The sequence below is a fragment of the Mustela putorius genome, unplaced genomic scaffold, assembly GCF_011764305.1.
Source record: "Mustela putorius furo isolate JIRA1106 unplaced genomic scaffold, ASM1176430v1.1 tig00003949_pilon_pilon_pilon, whole genome shotgun sequence".
Taxonomy (NCBI): Eukaryota; Metazoa; Chordata; class Mammalia; order Carnivora; family Mustelidae; genus Mustela; species Mustela putorius.
The window spans coordinates 4,842,470-4,863,766 of record NW_025422093.1 but is presented as its reverse complement, the minus strand read 5'-3'; positions in this window follow the sequence as shown (position 1 = coordinate 4,863,766).

Genomic DNA, 21,297 nt, shown 5'->3' with positions numbered 1-21,297 from the left:
AGTCCAGCTCAGACATCACCTCCATCAAGAAGTCTTCCCTGACTCAAACACATACCCTCACCAGTTGCTGAGTTGGATATTCCACAGTTTTCTGGGTTCCCTTCTCTTATTGCTCTTAAAACACTGGAGTGCTGGTGCCTTTGTGACTCAGTCGGTTAAGCATCTGCTTTTGGCTCAGGTCATGATCCCAGGGTCCTGGGATTGGGCCTTGCATTGGGCTCCCTGCTCAACTGGGAGCTTGCTTCCCCCTCTGCCTGCCACTCCCCCTGCTTGTGTCCTCTCCCCCTCTCTATCTCTGTCAAATAAATAAACAAATAAAATCTCAAAAAAAAAAAAAAAAAAAAAGCAAAAAACACTGGAGTGTAATTCTCTGAATATCTGAATTCTTTGAGAAAAGAAACAATGTATTATTCAATATTCTACCTTTAGCTCCTTGCACATAGTGGGCACTCAACAGATGTCTCTTGGATGATCAGTTGGAAGGAAAAATGGGCCAGTGATGAATCTGATACTTTGTAGGATCTGGACTATTTTGACTTTAAGTTATAGCAGGCAGAAGAATCTTTATATAGGCAGAAGAATTCAACTATAATACATCAATCCAATAACTATCATCTTCAAAGCAGTAGCAATATAAAATTTTAAAGGATTTTTTTTGCAGCTTTTGGAGCAGAGAATATAAGCACCCGTTTATTTTGTACACAATAGCTAGTAAAGCAGACGCTTAGTAAACACACCAGGTGAAATAAATTAAATCAGAACAATTCACCTGAAATAGCTATCGGCGCCTGTTTGTCTTCCAAGTGAAGGTCTAATTCATGGCGCATCAATCACGCTTTCCCATTCAAGCTCATCCGAAAATGCCCACAAATTTATAAAAGAATTTGCCAAGTGATCTTCATGCAGATGCTTCTTGGTTAGGAGGGCGCCGGTCCACAGGACCTGCCTGGCTCCCGAGAGCTGCGGCCTTAGGGAATGTTGAGAAAACATGTAGCTGGCTCAGAACTGAGGTAGGGACTAGTGAGGGAGTCGCATGCTCCTCCACCTCTAGCTGTACGTCCCCTGCAGGAGAAGCATATTTCCAACTTTCTCCTCAAAGATTGGGTAAATAGCTACCGCAGTAAGGCTGGGAAACCCTGGGTGTGGCTTTGCTCTCCTACGTCAGGATCAGGTCTGCTGGTCCTCTAGCGTGGGCCTTTTTGCAGGTAGAAAAAGGAGCTGCCTATGGGATCAGATTAGAAAGACTCTTCCGCAGGCACCTGAATTAGCAAAAGGTGCATACTCCAGATGGAAGCGGACGCGCGAGGTGTGTGGTCCTATATCAAGGGGCATCACTCTGGGAGCAGAATTGGGACTGCATCTTGGGAAACCAAAAGGAGGGCTCACCTATACACGGCATCCCTGCCCTAGATGAGCCCTTTCTCCAAAGAAGACAGCATGATTCAGACTCAAACCACATACTACAAATCCAGGAGGCATTATAGGGAATAAACAGGTCCTATTACACACTATCTCCTTGGAGAGCTAACTGGAAAAGCCATAAGGGAGGCCAGCCTCGGCATCAAGAAAGGGAACCTGTTCTTTTAATTTTAAAATGCCAAGCATAGGGGCGCCTGGGTGGCTTAGTCATTGGGTGTCTGCCTTCCACTCAGTTCCTGATGCTGGAGTCCTGGGATCCCCCCCGGCATCGGGCTTCCTGCTCTGCTCGGGGGAAAGCCTGCTTCTCCCTCTCCCACTCCCCCTGCTTGTGTTCCCTCTCTCGCTGTGCCTCTCCCTATCAAATGAATGGATTAAAAAAATCTTAAAAAAAATAATAAAATGCCAAGCATAGGGTAAAGTATAAACATCTGTGTATATACTATCAACAACCTAGATTTAATAATAACATTTTATCCTATTTTCTTCAAATCTTATTGAAGCACCCCCGTGTTCTGCCCTGACCAAACCACTACCAACCCCTTCTCCTTCCTCAATCACCAGACTGTCCTCTAGTTGGTATCTGTCCTGCCCATGCTCATTTTTTATACTTTCTGTGTATTTTTACACAAACAAGATGTGTTTTGAAAAAAAATAGACAATTTAGATATACCTATACAATAAATGCATATAAGCGTCATGTATTATATGTAAATATATAATAAATACAGTGTAATGTAACATATAATACATAAGTAATGTGAACAATGTAAAGTTGGGTGTGTTTTTATATTTTTATCTAAATGGTGTCCTATAATTCAGGCCCCTCCATAGTTTGCTATTTATATGCCCTGTTATCTTTCAGAGATTGATCCGTATTGGTAGATGTAATTCTAGCTTATTCATTGTAACTGCTGTTTAAGACGGCATATGACTAATTCACAACTTACTTGTCTATCCTGTTCTGGATGGGTATTAATTCACTCCACCTTTTTGTCTTTCCAGTGATGCAATGATCATTCTTGTGCCTGTTAGTTTGTGCAAGACATTTTCTAGGATATATACTTACAAGTAGAATTTATGGGTCTTAGGAAATGCACTTCACCAGTTTTGAGAGATGTTGCCAATGTGGGCTCTAGAATGGTCTTCCTGACCTGCACTCTAACCAGCAATCTGTGACATGTGTTTCCCCACAGACTCACCAAAACTGATTGGTATCATTTTGGTGGTAGTATCATTTTGGCCAGCTTCATGGGTATAAAATAATATCACACTATGGTTTTAATTTGAATTTCCCTTGTTATTAGTACGATTGAGTTTCTTTTTCTGAGTGTTCAGTTCATATTATCTGTCCATTATTCTTAGATTATCCTTTCTTGTTAAGTCACAGGAATGTTTAAAAATAATCTTTTATTAAGAATTCTTTGTTGATTATAAGCACTCTAATATCTTTTTTAAGTCTCAAGCTTGTACCTTAACTTTATTTATTGTGTCTTTGTTGGTATAGAAGTGTAATATTTCAATTTAATCATATTTTAAAACCTCCTCCTGGGGCGCCTGTGTGGCTCAGTGGGTTAAAGCCTCTGTCTTCAGCTCAGGTCATGATCTCAGGGTCCTGGGATCAAGCCCCGCATCAGGCTCTCTGCTTGGCGGGGAGCCTGCTTCCCCCCTCTCTCTCTGCCTGCCTCTCTGTCTACTCGTGATCCCTGTCTGCCCAATAAATAAATAAATAAATAAATAAATCCTTTTAAAATAAATAAATGAATGAATGAATGAATGAATGAAACCTCCTCCTTTTGGTGTATGCCATTTGAGGCATAAACCCCTATGTTTAAAAGTTCCCTATGTTTCCTCCTCAAAGTTTTAAACTTTCCCTTTCCTATGTACATCTTAATCCCATCTGGAATTTACTTGTGTCTAAAGTGTGAGGTAGGGATTTCCTGTTTCCATCAATCATCCCAGCACTTGACTAATTCTTCCTCTCTCTGTAGATTTGTATTTCTGTCTCTGTTGTGAACCAAGTTCCCATGTGTTCATGAGTCTGTTGTGGAGACCATTCCATCAGCCTATCTATCTCTCCCTGTAAAAATACCAAATTCTTTCACTACTCTCAGAAAAGGCAGTTTCACTGATACCTGAAATGATGCCGTTCTTTGGGTGAGACATGAACACCTCAAGGAAGGACAGTGCTCTAAATCAAAGACAATATGATGGACATATCCTGCTTAGATTCCTTCCAGTCTGCCAGTCTACTGAGAGATATATTGACAGAGAAAATCAAAGAACCAGGACACTAAGAGCTTCCAGAAGGGGAAAAGAAAACAGGTTTGGATAGAGAGGCTCTTGGGCAGAAAATTTTTTAAAAAACATATTTCCAATTACTCGGATTTTTTTCTAGGTTTGCCTTGAATGTAAATACATTTGTTCAGAAATATGGTACTTCAAGATATCAATGTGCCCCCACGGTATTACAGGCCAACTCTTATCATAAAATCATAGCCAGCATCAGAGCTCACATTTACTGACACTTGGGCTAAATACATGATAGGCACTATTTTATTTAATCCCATAACCTGGGTAATTTCCTTGAAATACACATGAGAAAGTTGAAACACAGAGAAGGGAAGTGGCTTGTACAAGATCACACAGCCTGGTGAGTGACAAAACTCAGCTTGTGTTCTTTGCCATTAGATTACATTGCCCTATGCATTGTAGAATGTTCCACACTGGAGTGGGATTATCTATTTTTGAGGGGAGGGAGTGAATCTTATTTTACCATTACATCCTCAACCAGAGCACTGTGTTAGTCACACAATAGGCTCTCCATCAATATTCGTAGACAAGAATGAATAGATGCATGTTGTCTGTGGGGTCTGTGGTTTCTGAGTCATGAAAGGCCTCAGCGGTTTATTTAGTAGGCTGGGGAGAAGAATCTTCACCTTACTTCCTTTGAAAGCCACGCCAGACCTCTTTGTTACTTACCCTCAAATGATGGCCTGAGTTACAAACACACAGCAATGTACTTCTTCCTACATCGATCCTGGAAATGTACAAATAGGGCTGGGGATGAGGGCACACAAAGATCAGTACAAGCTATCCTTCCACCTTGGACATTGGCTTTCAACTTCTAGAAACGTTCCCATTTCCCAGATGTGGGAAGCATCACTGGCTTGGTTTCTCTGCAGAGGTAACAACTTTGTCTCCTCACAAGGCTGTGTGCTAAATCTGAAAAGTAGCTTGCAGCTCAACCCCACAGAGGCCACTGCTGTGATGGGGATTCCCAGTCAGTACAGAGGTCTCTGCTACTCAGTGGAGTTCCCCAACATGAGATGTAAGTGGACCACAGAACTCATTGGTCTCTTGGCCCTTGGGGAACTTCACCACCATGACATCTCCTCCAATGAACTGGTTTTGGGGAAAGCATCTGCAAGGAGGGGGCGGCTGTCCTATGTTAGGAGCTGATTTCAGAAGGCCTGATTCTCTCCCCAGACTTTGTAGAATTAAATGGATTGATTGGTGATGACTTCATAGCAGGTAGGCTTCTAGTTCCCACCTCCTTGGATCACCCTGTTCACCGTCTCTGAACCAAGATCAACCTCAAACCCTCCTTAGGCTACACACTGTGGCTTCTGTTCTAGGCATAAGCATATAGGAAGCTTTTCAGTTGAGAAAGTGTCTCAGTGTTAACTTCCTTGTGCTAGGAATTCTTATCCACTGTCTTAATCATTCACTTGGATTCTGACATTGACTCACAATTCCCTGGAAGCTCTGTACATTCTGAGTGTCCCCCAGCCATGCCGCGTCCTGGTCAGGCCTTACTGCCAGTTAGCTGATCCGGCCTCAGGCACCACACCCCTTGCCATGGATTCACACACCATCTTGATCATTGACATGCAATCCCATGGCCTAGAGAAGGCCCCTCACTTTCAAATTTGACAAATATGTCCTGAATACCTCCTATGTTCTAAGCACCTTCTTCTAGACATGACAATAATGAACCAGTTCCTTCCCTCAGAGATATCCATTCTAGGGAGGAGGAAAGAAAATCTATACACAAATAATGAGTGAACATGAAATTCAGTAGTAACGAGCAGCAGTGTCAATAAATAAATAAATAAAATAAGGCTAGGAATAGGAGTACCATGGGAAAGAGGTGTCACTCTGATAAAGGAGCCAAGGAAGAAGGTAACATGTGAACGAGATGTGAATGAATGAGAGAGAAAGCCACATGACGATCTGGGGGGTGGGTGTGGGGGGGTGGGCGACACACTCAGCAAAGCAGCTGAGGTGGAAATGAGTGTGGTGAGGTGGGAGAACAGAAGGTAGGCCAGGGTGGCTGGAAGATGGGCAGAGAGGAATAGAATGGGGGAGATGAGGCCACAAGAGAAGACCCTAGATCCCACGGCTATTTGAGGCCATGGTGAGGTCTTCTGATTGTACTCCGAGTGTGCCGGAAAGGCACTGGAGAGCGGAAAGCAGAAGAATGACAGGATCTGAGGTATGTTTTTAAAGAACTGAGGAGGACAAGACTGCAGGGCACAAAGGGTGGAGCCAGACAGGACTCTCTGGAACAGAGTGTGTGAGAGACAGCAGAGGGGACGCTGGCCGGCAACGGTGGAGTTGATGACAAGTGGTCAGACCAGCACAACTTCTGTCAGCTCTTCCTGAGAGGCCGGATGGAGAATGCGTGGAAACAAGAGGAGCTGAGGATGTCTCCCAGGGCTTCCTGCTTTCTGAACATAGTTCAGAGGTACGAAATGGGAAAACAAGCACATGGAGATGGGTTCCTCACCAGCCATCCCTTTGGGAGACCACTCTTCTTGGTCCATTCGACCTCAGCCTGAATCCCCAAACCACTGATGGGCATCTAACCTGAATTACAGACTTAATGATAGGAAGAGATGAAAAGTTTCAGGCATGTGCTCTCTGTAGAACTAAACCGTGATCCAGTGACAGCTTATTCCCAAGAAGGTAGTACTAGGGATTCTCGAAGCCAGTCTCAGGCCCCCCCAAAACCTGGAAATGACAGTTTGGCTGTGGAATAAAGAGAAAAAGGCCCTTGGTGGGACTGGCAAACATATCTCCTTCCCTGCCCTCCAAGTCCAAGCCCACTGCTAATCAACAATGTCATTCTTATTCATGTGACTAGATGCCACCTCACACTTGGTACCAACTACAACAGGTCACACAGCCACTACCAGTTAATGACAGATGACTGCCATTCTGGCTTCTGATGGGTCATAGCGGTTTAGTTCTTCAAGGTCGGACAGTCCTGAGGTAGCCTTTGACGGTCTCTAGCCGAGACAGCTTTCAGCCACATTATGGATACGCCAGAAAAGGAAACAGATTGATAAAGCTTTGCCCTGGACCCTTTACATAGACTGTCTTGTCATGTTGTCGCACAGTTTGTCTTTGGTGACAGTGTTAATTATGCCCCGGTACACTCAGGCATCCCAGCACCTGCTGTGGTCACTAACTACACCACTGCATTCTCCCTGACAGGTCCAGGTTCCTGAGTGATTCTGGAAGCTTCACACCTCAGCTGACCGCTTTCCCAACCAGGACTTCCATTTCCCCATTCTCTCTGCGCACAATACCAGGAGGTAATAGTTTAAACCACATATGTCTATTTCTGCCAGGTTGTCAACCAGCTGATATGTAATATCCTTTTCCCACAAAATGATGCCTTCCCTCGATAATACCCTTAGGGTAACATGCACAGAATGGGAATTTCTGGAATTGTGACAGAACTTCTGGGAAGAAAGGTATTTTGGGGCAGGGAGATTTTAGGCCTCTCGCAGGCATGACACCAGACAGACAAGAGTCCAGATGGGTCGCATCCACCATTGCACGCCATAGAAAGCCAACCCTTTTTGGCTTGTGACCTACAAAGGGCCATTTTGAACAATATTTGGGGCAGAAGAAAATCAGCGTGCCATCCTGACTCTGCCAAAGCTCTTCTACCACTGTACACATAACACCTCAACTTCTAGCTATTGTTTGGAATTGATTTTATCCACACCAAACTACATGAAGAAGAGGCTCAAAAGGGAAATTTCTTAACCGTGTATAGGACTCTGACCACATCCTGCCCAGAAAGGAGGGGCTGGGCTGTGGATCACTGTCCAAGACATCTAAATGCACAGTCCTAGTGGTTTTGTTTTTTTTTTTTTTCTGGTTGTTTATTTTATTTGGGGCTCCACACTTGGACTTTTGAGAAAATTCTTAAATTATTTTAACTAACCCCACCCACACAAATAGAATGACTCACCCCAGAGGGGTCTAGGTTGATGTCTGGTGAGACAGGGAGTTTAAACAACTGCTCTAGAAAACAATGTCTTAAATTACCCCTGTAGCAACTGCTGCTCGGAAGCAAGGTCCAGAGAGAGGGCATCCTGATATTCTTTCATAGATATAGCAAAGTCCCAGTCGAAAATAATGGCACACTCAAATTGTGAAGTAGGAGGAGAGTTCATGAGAAAGAGACTCTTCAGAGACGTGGCCATGGTATAGGGAAAGAAGAAAGAGTGTAGCATCTGGGGCTAGCCCCAGAAGCCCTTCCCTTACTCTCCCTGAGCCTGAAGAGGCAGAGAAGGAGCGGTTTCCAAGGAAACAGAGGATTGTGAGGAGAGGGTCCCCAACAGACAACAAGAGCTATATGACTCACAGTATTAAGACCCTGGCAATCTACCTTGTCCCTACAGGAAGGGAGTCAGGGGAATAAATACCCAGTTTCACCCTTACCTGATTGGCAGATCTCCTGCTTGTACCTCCCACTGGCCATTTGCCAAAAGGAAGACCAGGTCAGCCCCCAGTGCACACAGCTGGGTGGAGAAGGGTAGACACTGGATCTGGGGTGGGAATGGGGGGGGGGTATAACCAGAAGATATGTAGCAGATATGGTACATTTGTGTATTGGCAAATAAGTCAAGTCCAAGAAAAATAAGACAACTCTTTGAGATTTCTCTGGCTCTAAAATTCTCGAACTCTACATATATTGATTTTTTATTATGTCATTTGCTACCTTTCTTTCCAAATTACCCAAGTACTCCCTTAAAAGAATGTATTTAAATCGAGGGTGGAAAATGGGCTTTATCTCACATGTCAATTCCAGTCAATGTCCATTGTCTTGTTGAGGATTGGGAGGCCCAACTGGGCTTGGCAAGAATAAGTGCCCACCATGGGCACTTATTGATAAGTATGCCCACCATGGGCTCTGGAAGGGCAAGGGGTAAAGAAATCCTCATATTAATATCCAATGGACTACAGCAAAAGGAGAAAATAAGATAAATATCCAGATAATTTGATTTTAAATTTATCCAGAAAAGAAATTGAGGAAGACACAAGAATATTCCCTTTAAGTTTGTGTATCTTTATATGTTTGTGTTTAACTTCAATCTATCTAGTACAGAAAAATTTTATATGAGTACTGCAGACACAAGTATCATGTCAGGTTCTAGGAACATGAACAGTTGATACTTCTGATTTTATCCTACTGGTGGTTTTATGTTCATATGGACACATGTTCACATGTGAAATGGCATAGACGATCTTACAAAATGACTTGTTATCTTTATGTTTACTCTCTAGATCTGTAAAGTCCAATATGGTAGCCATAAGTCATATATGGACATTTTAATTTAATTAGAATTAAATAAAATTAAAACTTCATCTTTTCAGTCACACTAGCCCCATTTCAAATATTCAATAGGTGCATAATATAGAACAAATATAGAACAGTTCCATCATTGCAGAAAGTTCTATTAGAAGGTGCTGCTCTAGAATCCAAGGCGTATTGTTGGACACAATGAAAATGATGTGTCTTTAAGGGTCCCTTGGGCATTTTTACAAGCTTTTTATTTTAATTCCAGTATAGTGAACATAGAGTGTTATATTAATGTTTCAGGTGTACAATATAGTGATTCAACATTTACATATGATACCCCGAGCTCATCCCAACAAGTGCCCTTCTTAATCCCCATCCCCTATTTCGCCCATTCCCCACCCCCCCGCTCCCCTCTGGTAACTATCAGTTTGTTCTTTATAGCTAAGAGTCTGAAGTTTGATTCGTCTCTCTCTCTTATCTCCCTTTGCCCATTTGTTTTGTTCTTAAGTTCCACATATGAGTAAAATCATATGGTATATGTCTTTCTCTGACTCACTTATTTTGCTTAGCATCATACTAACTCCATCCACATTGCTGCAAATGACAAGAGTTCATTCTTTTTAATGGCTGAGTAATATTCCGTTGTGTATATGTACCACTTCTTCTGACACTAGGGCTGCTTCCACAATTTGGCTACTGTAAATAATACTGCAATAAACACAGGAGTACCTTATCACTTTGAATTAGTATTTTTGTAGTTTTGGGGTAAATACCCAGTATATCACTTAAGTATTTTAGTAATCCTATTATGTATGAGGCAATAAACTAAGTGCTTTATAAGCATTATCTCATTTAATCCATGCACGAGTGCGTGTTCGTGTGTGTGTGTGTGTGTGTGTGTGTGTGTGGTGAGAACACTTAAGTTCTGTTAGAATATTTCAAGTGTACAGTATGGTATTATTTATTATAGTCACCATTCTGTATATTAGATCCTCAGAACTTATTCATCTTATAACTGAAAGTGGTACCCTTTGGCCTACACTTTCCTGTTTGTCCTTCCCCCAGATCCTAGCAACCACCATTTTTCTCTCTGTTTAAATGAGATCAGCTTTCTTAAAAAAAAAAGATTTCACTTATAAATGATACCATACAATATTTATCTTACTGTTTTATATTCCTTAACATAATGTCCTCCAGATTCATCCACATTGTTGCAAATGGCAAGATATCCTTCTTTTTATGGCTGAATAATATTCCATTGTATAAACATCATGTTCTTCCATTGCCAGACATGAGGGTCGTTTCCATATCTTGGCTATTGTGAATAAGGCTGAAATGGAGATGGGAGTACAGATATCTCTCTCTGAGATCCTGTTTTCCTATACTTCATACAGGTACCCAGGGGTAGCATTGCTGGATTATTTGGTGATTGTGCTTTTAATTTTTGGAGAACCTCCATCCTGTTTTCCAGAGTGGCTGCACCAATTTACATTCCCACCAAAAGTGCAAAAAGGTACTCTCCACATTCTCACCAAAATTTGTTAGCTCTTATCTTTTTAGTAACATTCATCCTGACAAGTACAAAGTGGTATCTCTTCATGTTTTTGATCTGCATTTCCCTGATGATTAGTGATGTTAAACACCTTTTCATGTCCCTATTGGCTATCTGTACATCTTCTTTGGAAAAATGTCTATTCAGGTCCTTTGCCCAGTGTCTCCCCTAATTTTTACAACCACTGGATGAGGGAGGAATTATCACTCCTGTGTTATAGATAAGGGCATGAGAAGCAACTCATCTGATAACCACAAGGTAGTAACTAAAAGAGCTCAGATTCAGAACCAACTTATCTAAGTTGAAATGTAATTTATTTGCCAAACCAGCATATTTCCTTACATAATAGATTGTTACCTGTTGTTCAAAATGCATGATAGAGTGGAGTATGACATATCCTTGAATTAAACATTCTTCTATTAATAAGAATTAATAAGCAAATAAATGTCACACTACTTTTATCTGCATCAGTCAGGGTCCCTTTGAGAAACAAATGGCACACTGGAACAGCAATTGAGGACAGTTTAATAAAGTGATGACTGTTTATCAAGGTGTGGCAGTGTTCAGGAAAATCAACAAGAAAAAGGGAATACCCAATGGCAAGTTGGAGTCAGAAGCCATTACTACCCAAAGCCTGCAGTAGGGGTGGACCAAGGGAGAGAAGCACTTACTGGAACCGGAAAGGGCTGCGGTATGGAGAAGGTGCTTGAAGAAAGCCATGGTCTTTTGTAGAGGGACACGGTGAACTTCGAGTGACTCAGTAGCAGAGAGCCACCTCATGGACCAGCTACCCTCCAAAGTGAGGGCAAGGTAGTCCATTAAGACCATCTAGGTAGTACAGCTGACTGGGGTGCACAGCAAGACGGAAAAGTGGAAAAGAGGGACACATAGAAGATACCATGCATACTGTCTTTCCGTGTGGTTTGGAAAAAGACTATGGACACAAGGGATGAGGTTGATGTTCGTAGGAATTACGTGGACTAACAACAGACTCCTTTACATCTCAGGGAGTCACTTACGGCCAGGCCAGTCGAGGTAGATGAAAAGCCCAGCCTCAGACCCAAGCAGGCCACTGTTCTGTTCCTGTCACTAGTTCAAGAGTAGTAAGTGAATGTTAGACTTCACTATGGGATTTCTGTCACGCCAGAAGCTAACCTGAAACAGGCGCATTCCAAGAACATTCGCTTGGTTGAAGAGGCTGCTGGGCTAATGGCCCAAGCATTGGCAGTGAGGGTCACAGAACCGAGAATAAGGATCATGTGTGGTCTTCACTCCAGGGCCACATCTGTGGAGCTGCCCAGTGGAGCATTCGGGAAGAATCTCTGAAGACTGTTCATCAAGTGCCTCCTGCCATCCCAGATACCCCCGCACCAGTCAGCCAGCTTCCCTCCTTCCCTCTCCATTCCTGGGCACAGCATTCCCTTTTATGGAGTTCGGACTTGGCGCCCGCTGCTCCTTCTCCCCAGCTCCCCCTCCCCAGTCCAGCCTGTCAACTCCTACCCCAACTTCAAAACTCACCCTGGGGATCCCATCCTCCGGGAAGCCGTTCCAGTTGCTATTCTGAAGGCTGAGGGGCTCCCTGCCTGAGATCCTCGCGGCGCTTGGCTCATCCTGCCGTTCGTTAGCGGGTATCAGAATATAGTGAAATGAATCAATTTACATGTTTGCCTCCTCAGCCTCGGTGGGAGCTAAGTGCTTAGCCTGAAAGAGGATGGTTTTCATTAAATGGAGTCCCTCAGGATCTTTGAAAGCCACTGTGCTAGGCACGGTGGGTCTGAGTGTGGCAGTGATATGGACGAGGGAGGAAAGAGGTAGATGAAGAAAGACTGAAGTCCCAGATCCCTGCCCTCAAAGGAAGACTCATCAGATCAAATACAGGATGCCCAGTTAAATTGGAATTTCAGATAAGCAGTCAACAATTCTTAATGTAACTTTTGAAATAAATCTCACACAAATAGATTCAAGTTCTGCATGGGACATACATGAACTAAAAAAATATTTATTTGAAATTCAAATTTCACTGGGCAGCTTGAATGTTAATTTGTTAAATCTGGAAACCCTATTCAAAGGCCTCGTACTCTAGTTGCTGAAATAAGATGCGACGGCCCGGGTCCTTAGCACCGCCAGGCTTTGCAGAGCTTGCGACGAACACAAGGGAGGCGCAATTCGGGGGCCAGGGGAGGCCCCCCGGGGCAGCCCTCTCTGCTCCTCAGCGGAGGGGTCTCGCCAACACTGGCGGCTTCTCTCTCTCTGGCTGCCCCAGCTTGTAGAAGTGTGGTGAGCTTCAAGCTCCCCCTGCCTTGAAGGCAAAGTTCCCAGACTTAAGTCTGACTGGCTGTGTCACTTTCAGGAAATCACTGAACTCCTCTAAGTGTCATTTTCCTTTCCCGTAACTGAAAAATTCAGACTCGATTTAAAAGGGGGGGGGGTGTCCCTGTGATATCCTTAGGGATTCACACAGGACCCACTCTGAGAAAAATTAGAATCTTCCTGTATCTTCCTCTGCTGCCCCACCCTTTGCTGCCTCCCGCCACTGACAGACACAGGCCCCAGGCATGAGCCAAGAAACGAATGCTTATTTCATGTCTCATCCCTCAGAATCTTCTGTATCAGGGGTCAGCAAGCTTTTGCTATAAAAGGCACTATGGTGAATATTTTAGGCTTTGCAGGCCATCTAATTTACAAATTATAAACTATTTTAGGCTTTTCAAGTTTCTGTTGCAACCACTCAACTCTTCCATCGTAGCATGAAAGCAGCCAAAGACAGCACCAATGTGTAAGCAAACAAGTGTGGCCGTACCCCAGCACGACTGGATTTGGAGGCACAAAAGGCCGAATTCATGTAATGCTCATGTATCGTGAAATAGTATTCTCCTCTTGCTTTTTTAAAAAGCGAATAAAATACAAATAAAATGCTGACCTTGCGGGCCATTAAAAACAAAAACAAAAACAGACAGCAGGCCAGATTTGGCCCTTGGCTGTGGTCTGCCCAGGCCTGTTCTGTATGGACCGAATCGTTCACCTCTGATAAAGTCTTCAAGCTGGAGGGGTGGTCCGCCGCCTACAATTCATCCTCTACAGCAGAGGTGGGAAAAGGGCCTGTCTGAGCCCTTACCCAGCCCTGGCCTCTGCCAGTTAGCTCGCATTGTCAGTCCAAGGAAATTATATCACCACTTCCTGTCTCATCCTTCTTCTGTTTAAAAAAGGACCCAGGGTGAAGGGGCGTTATATTTAGCAAGATGCTAAATAAAGTGATTGGGAAATAGAAATGAGGTCAATAAGGACAGACACTTTGCCGGGACGGTCCAAGTATTGGGTAATCTCGAAAATCATATGGCAAGAGAAATAGAGAAATTAAATTGTTTTCCTTGTAAATTTTCCACCATGATTTTTTTACTTCATGGAAAGCAGAGTAATGTGTGAGGTCATTTTTCCTTCATACACAATTCACTTTCATGGAGTTTTTTTTTTTTTTTAAAGATTTTATTTATTTATTTGACAGAGAGAAATCACAAGTAGATGGAGAGGCAGGCAGAGAGAGGGGGAAGCAGGCTCCCTGCCGAGCAGAGAGCCCGATGCGGGACTCGATCCCAGGACCCTGAGATCATGACCTGAGCCGAAGGCAGCGGCTTAACCCACTGAGCCACCCAGGCGCCCCTCATGGAGTTTATTTTTAAAAAGGGGAGGGGGGGAGTTTCTTTCAGAAACAGAGAAGCCCCAGTGCCTGACTGAGCCCAGAGAGAGAATTTTCTCACGAAGGCCATTTCTTGCTCCCCCCCCCCCCCCCCCCCCGGCTTCCTACACTGCTTCCCATCCCCAACTGGCATATCCCAGTTTTCCCCCGTGACAGATAATCCTCATCTCTCTTCCTTTTCCTGCAAAACTGTGGTTCTTACAAATACCAGGTGTAATGCAAAACCAGGAACCCAACACAAACTACCGTGCTTAGAAATCATGCCATTTTGATTATATGACTTCAGAAAGACAGGGGGGAAATTAAAGAAAATTCTTAAAACATATGAGAGTGCAAAGTGTCAGGTAAACAATGATATAAAATCCCAAGTATAGAGAGGAAGGTACTTGTCTCAATCACCTGGGAATTTTTACTGGTGAGACATGGCAATCAACTATAAATGACAAATCCTGGGGATTTTAGAAAAAAGGCCTTGCAGGTGACATGAGGGGAAAAGATCAGGTTTTGATAAAAGTAGAAAGCATCCACCAGAATGGAATGATAATTAGAGATAATAATAGTCAAGTACGAGGATGCCAGCATATTGGTTTCTACCCAGCAAGTTACAGTAGGGTCAAACCTCATTTTTAATCAGTTTGAACATGCCATTTTTATTTCTTGGCTGATGAATTGTTCCCAGACAATCCTGGTGTATCTACAGAGCATTTAGTTCAACCAAGGTCAAAGACAGAGGTACATTCTCCGTACAGCCTCATTCCCTCTCAGTTGCTTAAGCAAATGGCTTACGAGAAGCTACATGGAGCACAAAAGCGACACCAGAATTCAGGGCCTGGTCCTGCCCACATTGAGCCAAGTGAATGTGAGCCCATGAACTTCTCTGAGCCTCCATTCCTTCATCCACAGAATGGGGCTGATACTTTGTTTCACTTCCCACACATCTCTGTTGGGAAGCTCAAGCAATATGATACGTAGAAAAGGCTCTGCACATAATAAAACCAGAAGTGCTTCTTATGATTATTATTGTTACCGAAGAAGGAAGAATTGTTTGAATCAGCTGCTGTGTTACTGAACGGCAGCTTTGGAACTGGTAAGGGTTAATCAGCACGTGTCTTGGTCACCAGTTAGGCCTGGTGAGTCAGAGCCCCAGAGCACGAGGCCCAGATCATGGGCTCCGTGAGACCTGCTCATCTGATTCGGGCAGCAGAACCTTTCAAGTCAGAAAATCTGGGATCGAATTCCATCTTTCCTCCCTCCTCACTAGGCAAGTCCCTCAGTCCTCCCAACCCTCAGTTCCCTATCCCTCGGACTGGGACATTAATAATTAATTGCAGGGTGTTTGGGAGGCTCAGACACCACACGGCCATGCTCTGGTACCTAGTAGGTTCTTCTAGGAACAAGCAGGAACAAGTGCTGTAAAGGGAAGAGGTGATATTTTTAACCCTTAGGAGCTATTTTGCAAATGCACATGAAGATTGCTTATGCAGACAATCTTCTCAGACCTACCCCTACTTCTTGAAAAAAAATCTCAAAAGTCAGGGCTCACTAGTGTTGGAATATCCGTCTAAAAAAGAGAACACATAAAGGGCACCTGGGCGGCTCTGTCAGGTAAGCATCTGCCTTTGGCTCAGGTCATGATCCTGGGGTCCTGGGATCGAGCCTCGCATCAGGCTCCCAGCTCAGTGGGAAGTCTGCTTCTTCCTCTCCCACTCTCCCTGCTTGTGTTCCCTCTCTTGCCGTGTCTCTCTCTGTCAAATAAATAAATAAAATCTTTTTTAAAAATGAGAACACATTATAAACCAACTTCTTTCAATTACACTTGTTACTATCATATGGTCCCTGAGATATACAGAAAACTTGGATAATTTGACCTAAATTGGCCATAAGGCTGCTCTATGCTCAACGCTGTAGCTCCTCACCATCCCTCAGACCAGCCCCTTTGTCTACACAATGAATCCTTTCCCCACCTCTATCTCTCTTGCCCCTATATTAGATACAACACCCCAGCCAGCTGAACGTCTCAACTGTTTCCCAAAGGCATCCTCTGCCTAGAAAGCCTGACATTGTCCTAAGTCAGGCATCCTGGGAACAGATAGTGTGAGATGCTGCAACGTGTGTGCAGGCTCACTGGGGAGCTCTCACTCCCGTGAGGGAGTGAGGGGTATGGGATTGGGCGAAGGGAGAAGTTGAACCATGATGCATCCAGAACCAAGGCCCCAGCAGATGCCACCTGAAGCCTTAGGGCTAAGGTGGCCCTTCAGGATATCAGAAATTGACCAGTCATGAGAGGTAGGCTTCCCCCAGGGAGGAGATAGAACCTTGGGTGAGACGCAGAGCTCAGAGAGGGATTCAGCTGAAATCCATCAGCAGCCAACCCTCCCTGCAGCTGGGCAGTGTCTGTCTCCTCCCGAAGGGGCATCTGGGCAGTGCCCCACCACACCCACTATTCCAGTTCCCAAACCATTGCCCAGACCTCAAGGCCCACATTCACCATGGCCTCACCATGTATTGTCCCCCTCTTCATACTTGAGATATGGCCCCCAAACCAAGTGCCTCTTGCATCACCACTGGGTTCAGAACTGACAAAGTTCAAACATCTATTTGGTCTACTTCTCACAATTCCAGTGAATGTAGAAAACAAGAGAGTTATACCCCTTAAACGCATGCAGGGATGAATGTTCTTCTTCCAGTTAAAATTTCCAAGACCTCAGCATATTTAAGCATACTTAATTCTTCTCAGTCTGGTTCCTCATTTTGTTTATAGGAAAGAATATTTCATTGGTAGTGATACAATTCTATTCTTACACAACAGCCATTGGGGTTTTCGTTTCCTTTATTTGATGAATAATTTTTCTTTATAAAGTATTCTCTTGAAAATATAACAAGAAGTGCTATACACTGAAAAGAAAAAGTCAGGTTAGACAAGCAGGGTCAAATTAATAAGAAATCTGCTAAATTATACAAAATTACACAAAAGTATCAGCCATAAAGTAAATATGGTCATAAAAACAAACCAGCTCCTTTAAGAACTGAAAGCATGAGGGGCGCCTGGCTGGCTCAGTCTGTAGAGTGTGTGATTCTTGACCTCAAGGTTGTGAGTTTGAGCCCTATGTTGGTGCAAATTTTAAAAAATGTGAAGAAATGAAGATTAGTGTCATATTAGTGTCATGATTTCACATATTGAAATAATTTATTGGATCAAAAATATGAAAATGGTTGCTTTGCAATAAATAAGTTATATGAATACAAAAATCGAGTAAATGAAAAAAATGAAGCCAAATTCTTCAATCAAATGAAAGAGATATATGTATGAAAGATATACATATATTTCTGTTTTTTCATGTTCACAAAAATTTATAAAATTAATTATGTGCTTATATATTATTTTACATGCATTTATATACAAATATATATAGGGGAACACATGTATGCGTTAGGGGAATACACACATTATGCCTCTCTAACAAATTATTATATAGCTATTGTTTTTTGAAAAATTATACCCCTTCACTCTGACAGACCATGGCAAACTGAAGGGCTAACGTATGTCCAGCTCTGAGTCAAGGGTAAAGCCATCTACCTATGAACCCAACATGCTTCCAAATGTACAATACAACACCCTCCACAGTATCACCCTTAGACCCAGGCAAGTGGCCCAAGCTCCACACCTCAGAGCACCTGTGCTTTGGAGGTCTTGCACACATTCTTCTAAGTCTTTGTCGAATGCCTGGGACCTATGAGGGCTAGCTATGCCATCCGGGTCCAGCAAACCATTGCCTACAGGGGCCCTGGCCCCCATTTATCCTCTTCAGAACACTCTTCAACCCTCTCTCCCAAGATGGCATCAAACCAGGTACTGCAAAAAATCCCTGACCTCACACCTCTTCGTTGTCAGAGCCTGTGGTCCAGATCTGTTCCAAGGGGTTAGCCTGGCAACAGGTCACCCCCACCAGCCAGCATGCTGTGTCTTCACATACAACTGGCCTGCCAGAGTGGGTGTGGGCCTACTGACTCTGGGTGACTTATGCTGGACATAGGATTATTCAGGGCAATGGGCTAACGGTCCACTTTGGGGCATCTGTAGGCCTGTCAGTGTTCCCACGGCAGTGCTGTCTCCGTCTACAAAACCCCGGGTGGTGGGGTGGTGGCAGAGGCAGTCCTCCCACAGCTGGAGAGCTCCCCCTGACCCCCCATCATTGCCAGCCTGAGAGTGGTCACCGGCCTCTGACATGCTCCTTGTCTCATGTCGGTCAGTCCTCAGCGGTGCCCTCACTCATCTCCAAGGTTTTGGGAGATTCTTACTTTACCGCATACCCTTGCAACAGAGGTCCGCATGTCTCCAGTCAATGTGGTAACATTGCATTTTCCCAGACTGGCTTTTTTGTGGGAATGAAACCACTCTTTTCTGCTGGGCCCAAGAACTGTCTCCCACTGTCCACATTGAAGGAGAGCACTAGGAATGCTCCAATTACAGTCTAAAGCTTTTGAGAAAAGACATGGCTGAAAATGTGTCATTCTACACTTACACTAGATAATTGCCAACAGTCAACTGAACATGACCTACACATAAATTATTGTTCCCATTTTGCTGTATCCTCTGGGTAAAAGTTGCACTTGTGGTCATCAGCAAAGAATCATGGGAATGATCCTTAAGAGTCACAGGAGGCCCATATCCGTGGGCAGCACAAGGAGGCTGAAGTGCCACGACATGACTGGCACCAAACAGATGGTTCTAAGATGGACGGACAAGGTCAGGAGATCTACCCATGGTGCTTCAACAGAAACAGGCTCCAAAGAATAATTGCCCTGAATAATCCTATGTCCAGCATAAGTCACCCAGAGTCAGTAGGCCCACACCAGCAATAAGGTACAGGCACCAAGCAATCAGAGCAGACACCTACTGACACAGCTGATGGGGTCTTGCCGGTGAGATCCAGGTGATGTCAAGTCCCATCCACCAGCATCGATCCACACAAATTTCCAAGGGGACTTGTTCTAGGATCCTTGTGACCTGCCACTATGGCACCCATGGTTGAAAACCGGTATCTGCCTGCTCTGTCCTCAGGTTGATGAGTCATTGAAGGTCACCCAGATGATTCCTGAGACTGGGTGACTTGATAGCCAGACATGGGAAAGGAAAATTAGACTGCAATGATTCCCTCTTGGAGCAGTTACAAATTTTGTATGTTAAAAGAAATGGTAAATGCAAATGGTCACTCTTTTATGCTCATCTCAGGGGAACAGGAAGTTTTTCTCTTTGGTCTCTCCAGGGGCTGCAGGCTTTTTGGGGTGTTACTTAAGACTTTCTCTGCCAAGACCTTCCTATCACCTTTTATACTTGGCTGCTGCAGAATCATGCTGGAATGGGAGATTTACCTACAAGAATTGCTTTCTTTCTCTTGAGCTTCATCAGGAAGCAAGGCACAGGGCCTAAACTCTACCCTATCCTATCCTGTCCCATCCTGTCCTATCTTATTCTATCCTCAGGTTCCTCAAAGGCTCTGTAAGAGGGAAGCAGAGCACTAAAAACTTGTTCCAGCTGCTCACCAGCCTCTAGCCTCTATTTCTCCCTGTGGGTACCTGCTACTCAAACCTGATCTCACTTGGGCAGAAAAATACGAACCATTCCTTCCCACTCTTTGGTTTGGCATAAACTGTGCACTGAAACTTCCAAAATCTTAAGCTTTTGGAGTTGAGACTTTTTTAGAGAAAAAGTCTCAGCTTTCCAGAGTATTGTCTTTCCAAGGACTTTAAAAAATAATTTCAGGGGCACCTGGGTGGCTCAGTCATTAAGTGTCTGTCTTTGCCTCAGGTCATGATCACAGGGTCCTGGGATCAAGCCCCATATTGGGCTCCCTGCTCAGCAGGAAGCCTGCTTCTCTCTCTCCCACTTCCCCTGCTTCTGTTCCCTCTTTTGCTGTCTCTCTCTGTCAAATAAATACACAAAATCTTTTAGAAAAATAAATAAAAATAAAAAATAAATTCAGAAACTCAAATGACTTCTTGGGATCAGCTATTTTAGCCTTCTCCTAAAGTAATAAATCCCACTGAAGTAATAGGTAGAAGTTTGCAAAGAAGGGAGGAAATTGTGAAAAAGTAAAACACACACACATTCACCCCTCATTATCTCCAAACTGTATCCTTTCCATACATTTTGGGAGAGGCTCTTTCAATATCCAAGACAGAGACCCAGAGGCCCATAAAATAATTTGCACGGATAAAAATCAATCAGTCCTTTATCGCTTGTTGTAATTAAGATGTGCATATCAATAGTTAATCAGTAAGATATGACAAAGATATTTAAAATATAAAATATCTTCATTAAGAAAATTCTACTCCACTTAATATACTACTTGTTCAATAACCTCAGCTCAAGAAAAAGTTAAGTGGCCCTCTACTTTTTTTTTTCCCCAAAGAAAATATTTCAAGAGACCCCACTTCTCATATATGTGTCATTGTATTCTAAAAGCTTTCCCTCTTACAGAAGGAATGAGGTGACTTTAAGGACAGTTAAGATTTTTCACACTAAATTTTAAGGGCTGATGACTGACATAAGTCAACCATTAAGGTTGCTGACAATTCACTTCCTTGTTTTTAACACTGGTTTAAAAAGAATACCTTCCCTCTTGTTTCTCCCCCACCCCCGCTCAAATCCAGGAATTAAGAAATGTATATTTTATATGTAAAATAAATATTCTGTCCCTGAGGGAAAATTGAAAACTATGCTCCGTTTCCCAGTTAACACAGGCATTAGCATGTGTCTTCCCTACAGTCAGGTAGACACAATACATCATCTTGGAAGTAAAAGTGGAAACTCCAAAGAGGAGAAGAAGGAGGGAAAGAGAGAGAACTTATTTTTGTCAAGTGTCTCACAGAGTACAATAAAGTCTTCCATTGATCTTGTTTGACCCTGAAAATAACATATGCAGCAGATGAGGCCAAGATTATTATCTTTCCTATTTTACAGTTAATGAAACTGAGGCTCTGGAAGATTATGTCTCAGGCAAGGCCACACAGCTAGCAAGTGATGAG